Raw genomic sequence first — 19,995 nt, forward strand, 5'->3', positions numbered from 1 at the left:
GGAAGCCCCTTTGTGCACAATTTTACCATAGCTTTTACCACACTGTATTGACATTTTGTATTTGTGTACCTTTTGTGGTTTTTTTCTGCTGTTTTGGGGTTTACTAGACTGCAGGCTTTCCAAGGGCAGTGTCAAGATTGTATTCACCGTTTTTTCCCTTGCACGCAGCCCAGCTTATGGCTGATCTCAATCAATGTCTATTGAACCCAACAGAATCTAATACTAGGACTATGCTGGAATATCCTGGACACAAGTCCTTGAATGACTGATAACTAGCTTAAACACCCCACCGTAATCTTATAACAGGCTTATAATATGAGAACTACTCAGGACCCCATCCTTCCTCACTCCCTCTGAGTCTGCACGATTCCACATACTTCCTGAGCTTTTTTACAACACTTCCCAATAAACTTTTTAAAAAATCTTTTTTCTGATCATTCAGCTTCTAATCAAAATGTATTAGCATCCAGTGCTGTCTAACTATACTTCATGCCAAAATTATTAAGCTCTCATATTTTTCTCTTCTAAGTTGAAAGGAATACACACTTATGGTAACAAAGCCAATCTGTATAAAAGGAATATATAGTTAAAAGGAAGGCTCCATTCTGTTGCTGACTCCCAGCCTCCCAGGTCCTCTTTATAGACACAGTCACTACTACCAACTTCTTTTGTATCCTTCCAGAGGTATCCTATGCTATTACAACACACTCCGTTGTTTTTTATTTTAATAAATTTATTTTACTTATTTTTATTTTTGGCTGCATTTGGTCTTCGTTGCTGTATGAGGGCTTTCTCTAGTTGCAGCAAGTAGGGGCTACTCTTCGTTGTGGTGCGCAGGCTTCTCATTGCGGTGGCTTCTCGTGTTGTGGTGCACGTGCTCTAGGCGCGTGGGCTTCAGTAGTCGTGGTGCATGGGCTTAGTTGCTCTGAGGCATGTGGGATCTTCCCAGACCAGGTCTCAAACCTGTGTCCCCTGCATTGACAGGCAGATTCTTAACCACTGTTCTACCAGGGAAGCCCTTACACACTCTGTTTTTTAAAACATAAATACTAGCATTCCACAGATTATTTGCAGCCTGGCTTTTTCCTTTAACAGATAGCTTGACTGTAACCTCATGAGAAAAGCCTTGAGGCGAAAGTACCCACCTAAGCCATTCCTGGATTCCTGACCAAAGAAACTGTGAGATAGCAAATTTTTGTTGCTGTAAACCGTTAAGCTTTGGGATAATTTGATATGCACCAATAGATAACTAATATACCTTCATCCTCTCCTCCTCTTTTTCCAGAGCTTCCCAAGTTACTTAGAGATATCTCTAGTAATGCTTTTAGAACACTACATCATACTTGTTTCTAAGTCTCTTTCCCCTACTTGACTATCTCCAAGGACAGGAATCCTGGCCCAGTTAGCTTTATATTTACCATGTCTTACGCAAAGTTCAAGCTAGAACATCATCACTTCCCTAGATTTTTGCAATAACCTCCAAACTGGGCTGCCCAAATCCCCTCTAGCCTCTCTCTGATCCATTCTCTACCCAGCCCTAAGAAATATTTTTAAAATGCAACTTGGGTTATTTGAGAGCTTAAAGTCCTTCTCCTCATTCTTAGGATAAAGACCTAAATTTTTAATACAGCCTCCCAGGCCTGGCATGGTCTGCCTGCCCCATCACCACATATAAAGCCACTTCCGCTTTGTTCCCAGCACAACAGCAACACTGGTTTTTCATTTCCTCAGCTGAACCATGCCCCTTCCTCCCTCACTGTCTTTGCTCACACTGTTCCCTCTGCCTGGGATGTTTTTCCCCTCCTCCTCACTCAGTTTCTACTCATCCTTTAGATTCAATGTCATTTCCTCAGGGAATGCCTTTCTGCTTTCCATTCTAAATCAAAGACCCCTATAGTTTTCTTTCATACCACTTATCACAATTGAGATTAAGTGATTGTTTAATTAGGTGTTTAATATTTGTCTCCCCTGGTGGACTCTAAGCTCTGTTAGGGAGGGGACACCTTGTCTTGTTCACTACTTTATCCCCAGCACAGACCATAGTGCCTGACATATTGAAAATAAGGGCTCAATACTTTTTTTTTCTTTTTCTTTTTTGCTAAATGAAACACAGGACAAACATTTCCTATTCCTTCTTCAAATATTTTCATCATCTACACATTTAACCTTCTGAGTGTCATTCCTCTATGACAGTGTTATCTACCTTAGGTAATGACTTCTGAGAGGTAGAGATCACAGCTTTTAAGTTGTATCATATAGGACCCAGCAGAGTTCTCCTACTGAGGTGGGGATACAGCTTTGGGAAAGGAAAGAGAATAGGTTTACTTATTAACGGCCTTTTGTAGCTACTTTATTGCTGTTAATATCTCTTTGGCCTGTTGGGGGCAGTGTGAAGTTAAAAGAGCATGAGGCATGCAGTCCCACCCAGCTTTGGATCCCAGCTACAGTACTTAGTAGCTGTGTGACTGTGGGCAAATTACTCATGTTCTCTGTTCCTCAAATTCCTCAGCTATAAAATGAGGATATCATAATGGTACCGTTTTATGAGGTTGTTGGAGGGATTCTTGTAAATTCCTCTCCATGACTTGTAAAGCACTAAGAACAAGGACTGGCCTTAGCAAATGCTCAATAAATGTCAGCTACTATTTTTACCTGTGGTAAAACAAGGTTGCCCATTTCTCATTTGGTACTGGAAGAAGTTTGGGCATATTTGTGGTGCTGTGAAGTTCCCTGTGGGAGGTTAGGATTGGAACACTTAAAAGTATAATGCCTCCTCCTCAATTCTTTTCTCTACCTTTAAATCTTAATATTGAAGCCAGTGGGAGAAGGGAAAGAGGAGAAACAGCTGCCAGGTATTTTCTATTTTGTTCCAAATGACAGCAGCACCGGTTTGCACTTTCTCCTAGAAGTTTGTGTTTCTATTGTTCACACGTGCATCTTCATATGCCTATTGCCAGAGAGATGAGATAAGCTAAGCAAGAGCTACCATTTCAGATTCTTGACACCTGGTAGTTTGTGAATGCTGCTTTTTTGGAATCCAGAGAACCATCAAGCTCCCTTTCTTCCTCTTCTTATTGGGACCCTTCTGATTGATCAAAGCCTATGAAGTATTGGCTATTCAAGAGCCATAATAAAACAGTAATAAAATGATGAAGTCTGAACTGCAACAAGGAACTCACTCAAGCAAGGGCCCTCTGCTGCTGGGAACCAGAGAAAATATTTCTCCTAAGAAAAATGTAAGAAGGATACAAAAAAGTCAAACAGATAATCTTCCCTCAAGACACAGTGTTCTCTCAAGTCCCCGTCCTTCTTTTCTGAAGGAAGGCACACTCAATTCTGGGGCAGAAGCTAGGAAACGAGCCCGAGACAATTGGTTTTCCCCTCCCCTTTTAATCTCCTGAAAGAGCTGCCAATTCTAGAAATTCCTCCTTTGATCAGAAGATAAAGCAGAACAATGCTGTAGCACTAAGCAGATTCCTAAGGGACATTCTTCGAGAGTGTGTAAAGCCTGCCTGGAAGTGTGTGTACATGGGGGGGGAGGGGAGTTGGTGGAAAACCAGGAGTAGGAAGGGTGGGTGGAACAAGAGTTGGTAGCCACAGCCACAAGGAATAATCATATAGTTGCTTCTAGACTTCATAGAGTAGCAACTCCAGCCACTCTCATTTCCTGGGAGGCATAGGCATGTTTATTACAGTGATTAGAGGGCTTCATCCACTTCAAATCCTCCCTCCAAAAAAAAAAAAAAAAAAAAAAGACGAAAGAAAAATCGGATTTATATTCCACTACTTGCTGGAAATGAGTTTTTACTTCTCTTACAGCTTTCTCACTTTTTTTTTTTTCTGTCGGAGAATTGCAGCCCATACTAGTCTATCACATTAGACTGGGAACCTCTGGAAGGAGCTGTTCTCTCACTGCTTAAGGGACAAAAATACTATGGATTAGAGTCAGAACTGAGTTTGAATCATGCCCCCAGCTTCACCATCTGTAAATGGGTTTAATTTTCCTATCTGCTTAACATGGTCATGTAATTTTTTTAATCTAACATTTGAGGGCTAAATACAAGCATAATCTCATTCAATGCTCATGAGGAAAGTGTTATTATGGAGATTGTATGTGAAGATATTTTGTAATGTAGAAAAGAGCAGTCTGGCTGTGAGTTATTATTAGGCCATCTTCTTCACCTGGCTGTTGTGAGGATTAGATGAGACACTGATGTGAAAGCACTTTAAACGATCCACGTGATGGGCGGACTACTAATTACACACCCCGCAGCACCTGATCCACTGTGAGGACTCGGTAAACGCTGGTTGGAGTGAACGATTTTATATCTTGCCTTTTCCCTTCAGTCCTCCAATTACAAACTAATGTCCTCGGGCCTGGGGCCAAAACCACGAATCTGGGAGCTGCAGCCCGGATGCAGGCGAGTGCAGAGTCCCAGGAGAGGGCACGGGAACAATAGAACAGTTCGGTGGTTGGAGCGGGGGGGGGGGACTTTGGACGCCGGGCCTGAGAGGTGGCCGACTGGGGTCCCCGGAGACCCCCTCCACTGTTCTGGGGCTGCACAGAGAGACGTCCTGAACCCGCACGGCACTTCTCCCGGGGAGCCGGAGTCACCCCCACACTCCCCCAGCTAGAGCCTCACGCGACGCGCCCAAGCCCCGCCCACTCCTCAGGTAGGCCGTCCACACCAGCCAATCCACAAGAAGCCTGGGCACGGAAGGCGGTGCTTAACCGGCCGGAAGTGACGTATCTGCTTGGCTGGCCGCAGAGTCCGCCGATGCTTTCGGCAGCAGCTGAGGCGGCTGAGTGGAAAATGGCTCGGACCGTGGCGGCTGTGGAGGCTTGGGTTGCGGTGGAGGCAGAGGCTCAGGCAGCGTGAGGTGAGGAGCGATAGGTGCGGCGGGGGCCGGAACCTGGGACCCTGCTCTGCAAATGCAGCGAAGGGCCCCGGGGTCTTGGGAGGGTCTCTTGCCGAGGCCCCCAGTCCCCCGAGTGCCCGCTTCTGATCCTCCGTCCCGTACTCTCGGCGCTGACCTAATCGACTTACCTCCCTCCGGGCCTTGTTTCCATCCAGGCCGTTGCCAGCTGCCCCTCCGAAGGTGCATGCGTCCCACCAGGACCCTCTCGTCGGGGGCGGAGGGCGTCGCGCCTGGGAGTTAGTTTTGTCCCAAGGGGGGAGGATAAGCCACCCCCTGGTTTTCGGGACCCGGCCGGAGCCGCGATAGCCGGTCCTACCCTCTGGTCGAATTGTTGGATTCTGGCGACTGTGTGTGCTGCACTTCTCAGCTGTGACCCGCATCCCCCCACCCGCGCTGCTTTTCTCCTCCTTGTCCCATCTCCGGCTTTGGGGGCGAACGATCCTTTTTCTCCAACCCCACCCCCACCCCGGTTCCTTTTTTTTTTTTTGCCGCGAATCCTCTTGCTTCGGGGAAGACAGTATTATTTCAGTGTGTATTTAGTGCATCATCTTTCTGGGACGGCGGTCAGATTAAAAATATTTGCTTAACTCTTCCTGAATGACGGAGGAACAATAAATAATTGAAGGGAAAAAAGCGTATGCTTATTTTCCTCACTAAATGGTTTGGCTTTAAGAACGAGATTCTCCAGCTGTGGAATTTTTTCTGGGGGGAGCAGGGATTGAGGAGGGAAATGAGGAAGGAGAAAAGTAAGTGAGGAATAAAGTCTGGAGATACAGAACGTGGAAGAGAGAGCCTGTGGTAGTTCTTTCCCTATATTAGCCTGATGGAAGTTCAGGTTGTAATTATATTTTTATTTTGAACAGTGGGTGTTGAATTGGGTGTAAGGAAGGAGGCCTTTCTCTGTGAACAAGATTACTTCTTAGAGAGGTACCCTAAAATCTTTCCAGGTGGGTGTCAGGCAGAAAAGTTCTGTTGGGAAAATTGTGTAACATACTGGAGCAGCAAAGCCACAGATTAGAAGAGATGCAGAAAAAAGAAAGCTATTCTTAGAAGAGTGGTGAAGACGTAGTATAAAAAGAGGGACGGCCGTAGGGGGCTCCAGGAACACTGATTCCAGGAGAGACTTTGTACCTTTGCCTCCTTGGCTTGTGGTTAAGTTTCCACATAAGACACCTCTCAGCAACTCTGCCAGGGCTGGGGCTGATGCTCTTATTCGTGGTAGCAAATTAGACCGAAGTGCGTTGGTTGAGGTCTGTACCGTCGAAGATAACTGCTTGTTGAATATTACCAGTCTTTGAGTACTGAAAAGCATTTTGACTGAATTACTTAACTCAAACCTAATTCGTGAGTGATTTTACATAGGCTTGAAGTAATTTTGCCTAAATTAATAGATTCTAAAACAATTTTTTCTTACGAAAATCTCTGTTGTGATTTGTGTTCTGTATGCATTGTTGCTTGCAGTTTTTCTTGGCAAGCAATATAGTGTTTCCATCCATAGGTTTCACAACTTTTTCTATTTCACGGAATATAAAAGTTGGCATGCTTGCATTCTAGAAACTATAACTTTATGTAATTAGTTGTATGTTAAGCATATGATTCTTTGTTTTTCTCTTCTGTAAATGGTTCTAAAATTTTCAATTAATTGGATATTGCTGCATCAGTTTCCATGTCCAGGAATCCTTCTTTATCTAGCCCAATGTTTTTGCACTTAGTAAGCACATTAAATAAATGAACTTATACCTAACCAAGAGTATTGAATTTCCCAAGAGTTCAGAGTTCTTATCAGAGCATCAGAGCAAACTTTTCAGAGCAACAGGGTGAAGCACTTTTTTTTTTTAATGTTTTGTAACTTGTGTTTCTTTGATAATATAAATTATCCATTTTTATTGTATTTGCTGTATTCCAAAAATAATTTAAGACAGGTAAATGATAAAGGTGAATGTTTTAGTGCAGTTCATTCACACAGTACACGATGTGATTTGTTAGTTGTACCTGAGTAAGGCTAAGAATTGACCATATGGAAGATCTTGTTTTCAGAGGGCCTATAGGGGTGTCTGGTACAGCAGTGGTTCTAGTAATAGAAAAATGAATGAGATAGTGCTTGTCCCCAGTAAGTTCTCTAGTCCATCTGGGGGAGACAAACACAAATTATAACAGTATGGTTATAAGGGCATATAAGGGTTGTGGATCCAAAACACTAAAAAGGATGTGATCGCCTGGGCTGAGAGATGGAGAGGGAATGAGTGCATCTCATGAGGACAGAGATGCTCAAATTGAGTCTCAGAAGGTGAATTCCTTTTATTAATGAGGGCAGGATAGAGGTTATCAGCTTCCAGACCCTGCTACTGTTTGATACCTCTGGTACCTTGTTTTTTTCATTTGAGAGTTGGACTACATCTAAATCACTGATGTCCAGTAGAAATATTAAATGACAGCCACGTATGTAAGATATTGTACATTTTCTTGGTAAATCTTGAAATCTGGTGAACATTTTACACTTACAACATATCTTACTTTGGACTAGCTACTTGTCAAGCACTCAGTAGGTGTTTGTGGTTAGTACATACCATATTAGACAATGCAGATCTAGCATATGAAAATTCTGCTTTTCTGTCTTGGATTCCTGCTTGAAAAGGAAAAGCAACTCCTATGAGAAATGTATAAATGTAGTAATTTATAATTTCTAGTCATTTTGATAGCAGTCATACATGATGTTCTTTTGATTGGAATTATAGTCATGCTTGAAAACGATGTTGCTGTAGGAGATCTTTCAGGTTGTTCATAGGGTTTTGGTTGGGACTAGAAGAAACTTTGTTTTCCCTCTGTCTGGTACAGTCACATTTTGAAATATCTTTATTTTGTGTTTTTATATATACTTTGTATCTCTCCTTGTCTCTGCAGTCTGTTATTTATAACGTGATGGATTCAAAATACAGTGAGACAGTGCACATGGACATTTTAGGCAGTTAAAAATGGAGATTTGTACAATTTTAAACTACATTTTGGATTTCTTAAAATTTTTAATTCAGCTATTTGGGTACAGAAGTGAATGGGGTTTTTAAACACTCTTGATTTTAATAGATTAGAAGGCAGTTATTATTGGTTTAGCAGTGTATTTATCTTTTAACCTTGAGAATGAATTAAGATACTATAAAATGAACATCTCTACTGTTAAACATATGGCTTTCTGTTAGTCTTATAGTACAGAAGTTACATTATTGATAAATGATGTACAGTGCTGATTCACTTAATTTGTTGTGCATTGAGTTTGGTTTAAAAAAGAAAAACAGAGGCTTATTTTAGTCACGATAACTATGACTAACAATGATAAAGTGGGCTTCCCTGGTCACAGTGGTTCAGAATCCACCTGGCAATGCAGGGTACACGGGTTCAAGCCCTGGTCCAGGAAGATCCCACATGCTGTGGAGCAGCTAAGCCCATAAACCACAACTACTGAGCCTGTGCTCTAGAGACCGCGAGCCACAACTACTGAAGCCACAACTACTGAAGCCCACATACCTAGAGCCCGTGCTCTGCAACAAGAGAAGCCACTGCAATGAGAAGCCCAAGCACCGCAACCAAGAGTAGCCCCCGCTCGCTGCAACTAGAGAAAGCCTGCGCACAGCAACAAAGACCCAATGCAGCCAAAAATAAATAAAATTAAATTTAAAAAATTTTAAAAATGATAAATTATATCCTTACATTTGTATTGATTAATGATTATAGAGTAAGTAATGCTCCCCTCTCCCCCAAACCTTATTCTCTGAAATAAATGGGGCAGGTATTTTCTCATTTTCTTGAAGAGGAAAATGAGACCCAGTGAAGTTGTGACTTGTTTAGAATAATACATTAGAGGTATTGCTTGAATTTACAGTGTCTTACAATGCTAAGCCTAGAGTTCTTTTCATTGCATCTCTTCTATAGTACTTCAGTGTTTAGATACATAGCATTTAACAGATTTTGGAGTGTGTATTAATGGGTACTTCCTGCCTTTAAGGAATTTATATTCCAACTTGGAGAGACCAACTACAATACATATAGCAGAAAGTAATTTCGTTATTAAAAATTATTAATGGGAAAGAAAAAATGTAAGGGGTAGTATAGTTACATTTAAAATAGATGAGTTAACTAGGCAAGATGTTTGATTTTTGAGTAGAGGATTTAGATCTTAAACTGTTACTGTAGGAAGAAGGTGATGAAGTATTAAGGACAGAATTATTTCAGTGTACAGGGAACAACTTGGGGAAAAACTTAGATAAGAGAGAAAGTATAGCTTTAAGGAAGGATTTGCAAAGCTTATTTAAAAAGATAAAGGCAAGACAGAGGTGAAGTAGGAAATGAGAATAGACATCTGCAATATAAATTTAGAGGCCAGTGGTCAGAACTTTTATATTATTTGGATGATTCAGGAAATCTTAGCACGTGCTGTGAACTTGTTGAGGCTTGAGTAGTGTGGAAGACGTGGCTAAGAGTACGGAAAGAGAGGTTGTTGACTATAATGAGCAGTAGAGTAATGTGAGTTCCTGTTAAATGAGTAGGGATTTGATAAGAATTTTACTATGAGAAAAGAATAGGCAGTGTTCATAAAGGAAAATTGGTTAAAAATTTTGCAATATGGGTAACTCTAATTGAAACAGGTCATTTTTTAAAAGAGTATTTTCCTATAAAAACTGAAATTGCCAGTTTACTTTCAGAAAATACTAGTAGAAGCAGGAAGACATTAAGTATTGTTAAAGTTCTACTGTGGAATGTGGGGAAAAAGCAAAGGCAGCCCTTCTAGATAAAGGGGTGGGGAATATGAGAGGAGACAATAGAAGGAAATCAAAGGTAAGAGGTACTTACCTTCTGGTGAGGTGGGAAAAGAACATGGATGTTGATGGAAGAGATACGTGCACTTAAATACCTGCCTAATTAGGGAACAGGAAAACACTTTTTCAAATGTTTTATTTGCAGTTTTGGAAATTATGCAAAGCAGGTATCCCCCACCCCCCCCCGTAAACTCTAAAGGAGACCTAATTACCTGTAAACAAAACCATAGTGCTATGAGTAGCCATAACCAGATTGATTTATTAAGTCACTTTATATGTGTTCATAATGTAATTTATAACTGTTCTGACTCTTCTTTTTAGTTGTTTTTTTTTTTTTAATTTATTTTTGGCTGCGTTGGGTCTTCGTTGCTGAGCATGGGCTTTCTCTAGTTGTGGCCAGCGAGGGCTACTCTTGGTTGCAGTGCTCCGGCTTCTCATTGCAGTGGCTTCTGTTTGTTGCGGAGCTCGGGCTCTAGGCATGTGGGCTTCAGGAGTTGTGGCAAGTTGTGGCACGCGGGCTCAATAGTTGTGGCGCACAAGCTTAGTTGCTCCGTGGCATGTGGTATCTTACCAGACCAGGGCTCGAACCCATGTCCCCTGCATTGGCAGGAGGATTCTTAACCACTGTACCACCAGGGAAGTCCCTTCTTTTTAGTTTAGTGTGTAAGTGTTTTTTAGACTATAGCGCTGAGTTGGGAAATGTGCTCTTTGTCTCGAGACTATAGCCTGGTTTCATCTGACTGGATCTCATGATGACATTTATCAGACTGGAATTCTGCCTGTATTAAAATACATGACATGGGAGCTTCCCTGGTGGCGCAGTGGTTGAGAATCCGCCTGCAAATGCAGGGGACACGGGTTCAAGCCCTGGTCAGGGAAGATCCCACATGCCGCAGAGCAGCTAAGCCCGTGCACCACAACTACTGAGCCCGTGTGCCGCAACTACTGAAGCCCGCGCGCCTAGAGCCTGTGCTCCACAAGAGAAGCCACAGCAGTGAGAAGCCCGTGCACCGCAACGAAGAGTAGCCTGTGCTCGCTGCAACTAGAGAAAGCCCGCGCTCAGCAACAAAGACCCAACGCAGCCAAAAAAAAAAAAACCTGAACAGTTACAGTGTCATGTGTCATGTCATGTTTTTGTTTGTTTGTTTTGTTTAAGTCAGATTTATTGATATATAATTTACTTAGAGTAAAATGTATCTGTTTTAGGTGTACAGCTCTATAAATTTTGAGAAATAGTGACAGTGTGTAACTGCCACCACCACAATTAAGATATGGAATAATTCAGCCGCTTTAGAAAGCGTCCTTTTGCCCCTTGTAATTGTTCCCTCCCACTCACCCTCCAGTCTCTGGCAACAACTGATTTTTCTTTTTCATTTCTATAGTTTTTTTTTTTTTAAGTTGTTGGGGGTAGGAGTTTGTTAATTAATTAATTTATTTTTGCTGTGTTGGGTCTTCGTTTCTGTGCGAGGGCTTTCTCTAGTTGTGGCAAGCGGGGGCCACTCTTCATCGCGGTGCGCAGGCCTCTCACTATCGCGGCCTCTCTTGTTGCGGAGCACAGGCTCCAGACGCGCAGGCTCAGTAGTTGTGGCTCACGGGCCTAGTTGCTCCGCGGCATGTGGGATCCTCCCAGACCAGGGCTCGAACCCGTGTCCCCTGCATTAGCAGGCAGATTCTCAACCACTGCGCCACCAGGGAAGCCCCCTCATTTCTATAGTTTTGCCTTCCAGGAATGTCATGTAAATTGGCATCGTACGGTACCTATAGCCTTCTAAGTCTGGCTTCTTTCACTTAGCATAATGTTTTGAGATTCAGTAAACCCTTTAAAAGAAAGAAACCAAGCTAATTTTTAGAACAGTTTTAGACTACAGAAAAATTGTTAAGGTAGTACAGAGAATTCCGATAAACTCTGGACCTGGCTTCCCTTATTATTTTTTTTATGTTTGTAAACTATATTTGCTAATTGTCAAAAACACAAGATTCTAGAATTAAGTTTTTTGTGTGGAAATTGTGTGAAGGTTTCTGTCATGATGACTTTATAATGACTTTTATTGTAAATTATATATAACAAAATTTGTCATTTAACCAATTTTAAGTGTACAGTTAATTCAGTGACATACGTACAATGTTATGCAACCATCACCGCTATTTCCAAAATTTTTCATCACTCCAAATAGAAACTCTGTACCCATTAAGCAGTAACTACCCATTCCCCTTCGTCCTAGCTCCTGGTAATTGCTAATCTACTTTCTGTCTGTATAACTCTACTTAATTGCCAAGATATGGAAGCAAGCTAAGTGTCCATCAACAGATGAATTGGTAGAGATGTAGTGTATACACACACACACACACACACACACACACACACACACACTGGAATACTACTGAGCCATAAAAAGAAGGAAAATTTGCCATTTGCAACAATATGGGTGCACTTGGAGGATATTATGCTAGGTGAAATAAGTCAGACAGAGAAAGACAAATATTATATGATATTACTTAAATGTGGAATCTAAAAATACAATAAACTAATGAATATAACAAAAAAAGAAACAAACTCACAGATATAGAGAATAAATTAGTGGTTACCAGTGGGGAGAGGGAAGGGGAGAGGGGCAATATAGGGGTAGGGGATTAAAAGGTACAAACTATTATGTATAAAATAAGCTATAAGGATATATTGCACAATACAGGGAATATAGTCAGTAGTCTATAATAACTATAAATGGAATGTAACCTTTAAAAATTGTGGGGAATTCCCTGGTGGTCCAGTGGTTGGGACTCCATGCTGTCACTGCTGAGGGCCCGTGTTCAATCCCTGGTCGGGGAACTAAGATCCAACAAGCTGTGTGGCGTGGCCAAAAATTATTTAATTAATTAATTTATTTAAAACTAAACTAATTTATTTATTTATTTTGCCTGCATTGGGTCTTTGTTGCTGCACGTAGGCTTTCTCTAGTTGTGGCGAGTGGGGCTACTCTTTGTTGTGGTGTGAGGGTTTCTCACTGCGGTGACTTCTCTTGTTGCGGAGCACTGGCTCTAGGCATGCGGGCTTCAGTAGTTGTGGCACGCAGGCTGTAGAGCACAGGCTCAGTAGTTGTGGTGCACGGACTTAGTTGCTCCGCGGCATGTGAGATCTTCCCAGGCCAGGGCTTAAACCCCTGTCCACTGCATTGGCAGGCAGATTCTTAACCACTGCGCCACCAGGGAAGAAGTCCCTATCCTTTTTAAAAATTATAGTCATTCTAGTAGGCGTGATGTGGTATCTCATTGTGGTTTTGATTTGCGTTTCCCTAATGAATAATAATGTTGAGCATCTTTTCATGTGCTTATTGGCAGTAAGCTGCCTGGGTTTTTTTGGCCATGCCACGCGGCTTGTGGGATCTTAGTTCCCCAACCAGGGATCAAACCTGTGCCCCCTGCAGTGGAAGTGCAGAGTCTTAACCACTGGACCCCCAGGGAAGTCCCTAAGCTGCCTTTTTAAATGGTAGGAACAGGGACTTGCCTGTTGGTCCAGTGGTTAAGAATCCACCTTCCAATGCAGGGGATGCGGGTTCGATCCCTGGTTGGGGAACTAAGATTCCACGTGCCGCAGGGCAACTAAGCTCACACACCGCAACTACTGAGCCCACACACTCTGGAACCTGCACACTGCACTGAAAGATCCCGCATGCCGAAACTAAGATCCCACGCAGCCAAAAATAAATAAATAAATAATTTTAAAAAATGGGACTTCCCTGGTGGCGCGGTGGTTAAGAATCTGCCTGCCAATGCAGGGGACACAGGTTTGAGCCCTGGTCTGGGAAGATCCCACATGCCGCAGAGCAACTAAGCCCGTGCGCCACAACTACTGAGCCTGTGCTCTAGAGCCTGTGAGCCACAACTACTGAAGCCTGCGCGCCTAGAGCCTGTGCTCCGCAACAAGAGAAGCCACCACAGTGAGAAGCCCGTGCACTGCAGGAAGAGTAGCCCCTGCTCGCTGCAACTAGAGAAAGCCCACATGCAACAATGAAGACCCAATGCAGTCCCCCCTGCAAAAAAAAAAAAGGTAGGAATGTACTGATGGTTGTTCCAGTAGTTGAACAGGTGTAACGCATGTCTCTTGAAAATATTTATTTGGTTGCATGGGGTCTTAGTTGCAGCAGGTGGGCTCCTTAGTTGCAGCACATGGGCTCCTTAGTTGTGTCAGGTGAGCTCCTTAGTTGTGACACCAGGGTTCCTTAGTGCGGTTTGCCAGCTCCTTAGTTGCAGCATGTGGGCTCCTTAGTTTTGGCATGCAAACTCTTAGTTGCAGCATGCGTGTGGGGTCTAGTTACCTTACCAGGGATCGAACCCGGGCCCTCTGCATTGGGAGTGCAGAGTCTTATCCACTGCACCACCAGGGAAGTCCCGTAATACATGTATTTTTTTATGCCTGTTATATACTAAGAGTATATGTATATTACTTTATTTAACCCTGACTACACTGTAAGATACCTGTGTTTTACAGATGAGAAAACTAAGACAAAGGCAGATTAAGTAAATTGTTTAGGAATATACAGTAAGAGGGAGGTCTGATATTTGAGCTTGGGTCTTGCTGCTACTTCATTTTCTTCTCTTTGTTATCACTGTTGTTCTATAAAACTAGTAATTTCATGCATTTGATGTCATGTGAAAATAGAATTTTGTTAGCCATAGAAATTGATGGAGTTTAGGAGAAAAATTCCAGCAGTATTCATGTCAGTTTTTCATTATTATTCCCTATTTGGTGATTCTCAGTTGCAATCCAGTTTTATTTTTTCCTACCTTAAGCCATGTTGGAAATGGAGGCATATACCATAACAGCACAGAAGCTTACTGTTGTTTGCCATGTTGAAATTGGGGTAATGTCAGGGTATATTTAATGATTCATGTTAAATGAATGAACAATAAAGTAGTCCAAAGTTCAGTAATTATCTTCACAAAGCAATACTACTGTTGGGATTCTGGGTTAGATTGAAAACTGCTTTGTCAGTAAAATGTCTTTGAACAGGAACCTCTTGCTGTGACAGTATCCCCCCCTTTGTCCCATTCCCAGACACATACAGTGATACGCATAAGCAGATATAGAAAGTTGTTCTGGATGAATGCTCTGGTTGTGAACCCCTTATGTGTAGAATGCTGCTCGTAAGAGCTGAAGGTGGTATAATGACTGCTAGTGCTTATTGGACTACAGCGTAGCTGTTGATTTTTGTCAAAATGGGAGAATTAAGCCCTTTATTAATTGCTTATAATATTGGGCAAAGCATAATTGTAAGTGTGGTATAGAGGTTAAAGAATGTGAGAGCCAGGCTCAGCTCATACATCTTTAAACTTGTGAAGAACCTTGGGAAGTCTCTTTTCTTAGCTTTTCCCATGACTTCACTCTTTTCTTATGTCCAGGTTATGGTTCCAATTTCATCTTTTCCCTCATTCTGCTATTAAAAATATTACCCCCCATCTAAATCATTCTCTATTACTTTTTTCCCCACATTTTATTTACTGTCTAAACTTATCTTTTTTGTTTGCTTGTTTAAATCAAGCCACTTAACATTTCCATTGCTGTTATCCTAATTCAAGTTACTACTGGTTTTTTCCTGTACCATTTCAGTTATTTGTTAATTGGTCTCCTGGTTTCCATTTTTGTTTTTCTTACATCTGTTTTCCATAGAGCAAATAGAGATCTTTGAACAACGCAAATCACGTAAATGTCTTTGCATAAAACACACCTTTGGCTTCTTATTACGCCTAATAATTGAATATGCTAGTTTTTCCCTCCTTGGAGTTATATTAAGTTTAATTATAAAAGTTCATATTGATAGATGGAGGTTTTAGGATTATTATTTTTTTGAGAGAAGATTTTTGATTTTGGATAATAGAGCTTGGTGGTTTAACTTATTCTTGATTCTTGTCAAAAAACATTTCACTAAAATTCCACTAAAATTAGGTTGAAGTAAGGAAGTTTTATTGTGGCATAACCCTAAACCTAGAAATATAACTCTACACGTTTAATGTATCTAAATTTGGGAAAAAATGATTAAATTGTACAAGTGAAATTATTATAGAAACCTCCCTGGTTCTTTAGGAACAGACTCTCTAGATATTATATGTATATTTAAAAAAATTTTATTTATTTATTTTGGCTGCATTGGGTCTTTATTGCTGCGTGCAGGCTTCCTCTAGTTGTGGTGAGTGGGGGCTACTCTTCGTTGTGGTGTGCGGGCTTCTCATTGCGGTGGCTTCTCTTGTGGAGCAGGGGCTCTAGGTGAATGGGCTTCAGTACTTGTGGCATGCGGGCTCAGTAGTTGTGGCTTTTGGGCTCTATAGCACAGGCTCAGTAGTTGTGGCACATGGGCTTAGTTGCTCCACGGCATGTGGGATCTTCCTGGACCAGGGCTCTAACCCGTGTCCTCCACATTGGCAGGTGGATTCTTAACCAGTGTGCCACCAGGGAAGTCCCTAGATATTATATTGATTTGACCTTAACTCCACCAATGTTAGTAAAACCTGAAGCCGTTTCTTTCAGGTAGTTGTTTAATCGTATTACTCTGCAACCCCACTAGGTTAATTCTCTGGTATATTTTTATCTTATTTTGTCTTCGCAACTTGAGATTTGTTTGGTGATGTCTTTCTTCACTTATAGAAAGTTTGTGGCCATTTTCTCTTCAAATATTTCTTCTGTTCAGCCTCTCTATCCTCTCCTGGGACTCCAAATACATGTATGTTACACCATTTGAAATTGTCCCATAGAACTCAGGCATGCTATTTTACCTCTCCCCCTCTTTTTTTCTCTTTTAGTTTGAATATTTTCTTTTGATTTGTTTCTGAGTTTACCAGTCTTTTCTTTGTTGTTAAGTCCATCTAATTAATTCTTCATTTCTGATATATTTTTCCTTTCTAATATTTCTTTTTCATTCTTTAAATAATTTGTACTACTCTGCTGTAATCCTTCTCTGCTTCATGTATATCATCTACCTCTTGTGCTAAATTTAGCATTTTCATGCTAATTACTTTAAAATTCCTATTTGACAATTTCAGCATTTGGGCCATCTCTGTGTCTGCTTATTTTGACTGTTTCTAATACCATGGGCCACATTTTCTTGTTTGTCTTATAATCTTTGATTATATGCCAGACAACTTATATAAAACAAGAGTAGATACTGAAGTTTACTTATTATTTACTTAATATTTGCCTCCAAAATGCCCTGTATTCTGTCAGGCCGTTAAATTGAGAAAGTTTGATTTATAAGTAAAATGGGTCCGTGCTCTGTTGCAGCTTTAATTTGATTCGATTCACCACTACATTGAAACTTTGGGGCAGAATTATAACCTTCTCTTTAGCAGGATTTGGGATCTGAGCATTGAGTTGATTCCAGAGATTTGTTCTGCAGCCTAGCTGCCAGCTTTTTAGGTTGCTGGGAAGTTTCTTTGTTCTCTAGTCCTGCTTTCTGTGTCTCATGAGATCTCTGTCTTGCTTCCATTACACCAGCCTCTGGAGGGCAGCTGTCTTACAGTCTGTAAAGGCCTGGAATGCCTTGGGGGGCTTTTTCTCAGCTCTCCTGCTATGTCCTGAGTCACTGGTAGCTGAGAGCTTGGAGTGCTATGATGGATTTCTCCCTGCTCACCTCCCTGGTCTTTTTTAGGGGAAGGTGGCTGCCTTGTACTTCAGGGAGGCCCACGAACCTCACAGGGGATCTCTTTCAGCTCTTCTGCCATGTCCCCAGCTTTCACTGTGCTAGCTGTGCCTTTAGTGAAGACCCATGGAAAAGATTTGGTGGGTGGGTACAGACTTGTTCACAGGCCCAGCCGCTCCGCGGCATGTGGGATCTTCCCAGACCGGGGCACGAACCCGTGTTCCCTGCATTGGCAGGCGGACTCTCAACCACTGCGCCACCAGGGAAGCCCTTATAATTCTTAATCTAGTGTTTTAGACCACTCAGACTTGCTTCTATCACTTCTCAGAATTGTAATCTGTCACGCTAGCCTACATGTGACTGTTAAAAGTCTGGCTTATTTCTCCTTATTCCTGTCTACAGTGCATTCCTCCTCCTTCTGCTGTATTAGGGTTGAGAGTAGTGATGGGACTGCTTCTCCTGTGAAGGGTTTATCACTTTCTGGAATTTAATTTATGTGTTTTTTTTATGTCCTCTACTCTCTGATGTCTTAAAACTATTTTTTTTTAGCTTATTTAGATTGTTTTTTATTGTTGGCATGAGAGTGACAGTCTCTTGCCACTTTGTATATCCTAGTAAGAGAAAAACCCTCTATTACATATTTATCACCTTTGTTTTAAAATAGCCTGCAAATGATGAAATATTTAAAACTCTACCAAAGTTTACATAGTGAAAAGTAAATCTGGGCTTCCCTGGTGGTGCAGTGGTAAAGAATCTGCCTGCCAGTGCAGGGGACACGGGTTCGAGCCCCGGTCCGGCAAGATCCCACATGTCACGGAGCAGCTAAGCCCATGCGCCACAACTACTGAGCCTGCGCTCTAGAGCCCACAGGCCACAACAACGGAGCCCACGTGCCACCACTACTGAAGCCTGCACGCCTAGAGCCCACGCACCACAACGAAGAGTAGCCCCCGCTCGCCGCAACTAGAGAAAGCCCGCGCACAGCAAAAAAGACCCAACGCAGCCAAAAATAAATAGATAAATAAATAAATTTATATTAAAAAGAAAAGGTAAATCTGCTTTTCATCATTGGCTCTTCCCAGTCCTCCCTTTTTAGTTATTGACTTAGTAGTTTCTTACCTCTATCACCTCAGTCTCCTAAGGTTTCTCTTCCTTTCCAAGTCAGACCCTTCCAACTATGCTTCTGATTCTCTTTTTCAACACTACCCAGTATCTGAGCTAGTATTTATCTCCTGTCTCTTGTGCCTTTCAGTCTTTGTGCCCTGAATCCTTCTCTTCAACCTACCACATGTTGAAATCCTTTCCCATTTTAAACAGCCATTCCTGACACCTCCTCCTGTCTACCTAGTTCCTTTTACTGTCAAAGAATATGCCCTTTTTACTTCTAATTCCTTACTTTTTCAGTTTTCTATACTTATGTAAATCACTAATGAGGGTCTGGGGGTGGGGAATGAGGAGTGACTGCTAATGGGTAGAGTTACTTTGGGGGGTGATGAGAATGTTCTGAAATCTGGTAGCAGTCACACAATTCTGAATATACCAAAAACAACTAAATTGTATGCTTTAAGTGGATGAATTTATAATAAGTTAATTAGATCTCAGTAAAGTTATTAAAATAATCACAAATGAGGTCTTAAATCTAGAGTTTTTTCAGTCCTCATCCTGTGTCATCTCTGTAGTTTCTGACAATAGTGACATCTCCATTTTAGGACATCCTATTTCCTTATTTCTGTTACCAGTCTTTATACTTATCTGTTGTTTTCCTTTGACCTTTTGTTTCCTGTTTAAGTATTTGTGGCCCTCCTGATTTCTTTTTTTCTCTCTTTGCTCTATACATTATCCCAGTTCAGTCTCTACTTTTATGACTTTATTCAGTTCTTTAGTTTTGCATAGATAAGAAGGTTCCTCTCTAGCCAAATCGCTCTGTTGAGCCCAAGGCCAGTATTTTATTTATTTATTTATTTATTCATTCATTCATTCCAGTACGGCGGGCCTCTCACTGTTGTGGCCTCTCCTGTTGCGGAGCACAGGCTCCGGACACACAGGCTCAGCGGCCATGGCTCACGGGCCCAGCCGCTCCGCGGCATGTGGGATCTTCCCGGACCGGGGCATGAACCCGTGTCCCCTGCATCGGCAGGCGGACTCTCAATCACTGAGCCACCAAGGCCAGTATCTTAAATTAGCAAGTAGAGATGAACTGTATTTCCCACAAGTACTTAAAATGGTAATGTGTTTCAGTCTGTCTAAAAAACATGTGGCTCTGAAGAACCGTTCTGAAAATATATACACATGATTTTCTTCCCTCAGAGAATGAAATTAATGGTTTATTATTTGGCACATTTAAGATGATTTCTGAGTACTTTAAATGAAAATGAATGCAACAAGAGTGGATTAAAAATCTGTTGTATCTCTTAGGTTAAAATATTAATTTCGAGTCTATTTTTGTGTACTCTTGAGTATGTTACAGAATACCGAAGACACTCCACAGTGAAGAACTGCTTCCTCCTTGTTCCAGGACTGTTCTAGGTGCTTGGGGATACAAGGGTGAACCCAACAGATAAATCCCAGCTTCATGAATTTTATAGTCTAGTGGGGAAACATAGACAATAAAATAAATAAGTAAAATATACAGTATTTTG

At 41.6% G+C, this 19,995-nt stretch overlaps 1 protein-coding gene across 9 annotated transcripts in view; it reads left to right on the plus strand.

Moving 5' to 3' along the window:
* The first annotated feature begins 4,752 nt into the window (after positions 1–4,752).
* The window catches only part of PIK3C2A (phosphatidylinositol-4-phosphate 3-kinase catalytic subunit type 2 alpha), a 104,594-nt gene continuing 89,351 nt past the window's right edge, over positions 4,753–19,995 (plus strand). For 8 of the 9 annotated variants that reach the window (XR_016393814.1, XM_089915092.1, XM_089915087.1 and 5 more), the window contains exon 1: positions 4,754–4,881. The gene's annotated coding sequence lies outside the window, so the exon portion shown is untranslated. Of the gene's footprint in view, positions 4,882–19,995 lie in introns of all 9 variants that reach the window. The other variant, XM_089915093.1, reaches the window with a different exon arrangement.

The sequence above is a fragment of the Delphinapterus leucas genome, chromosome 7, assembly GCF_059928025.1.
Source record: "Delphinapterus leucas isolate spDelLeu-1000000601 "Yukka" chromosome 7, BTC_Dleu_Yukka2, whole genome shotgun sequence".
In the NCBI taxonomy this organism is placed as follows: Eukaryota; Metazoa; Chordata; class Mammalia; order Artiodactyla; family Monodontidae; genus Delphinapterus; species Delphinapterus leucas.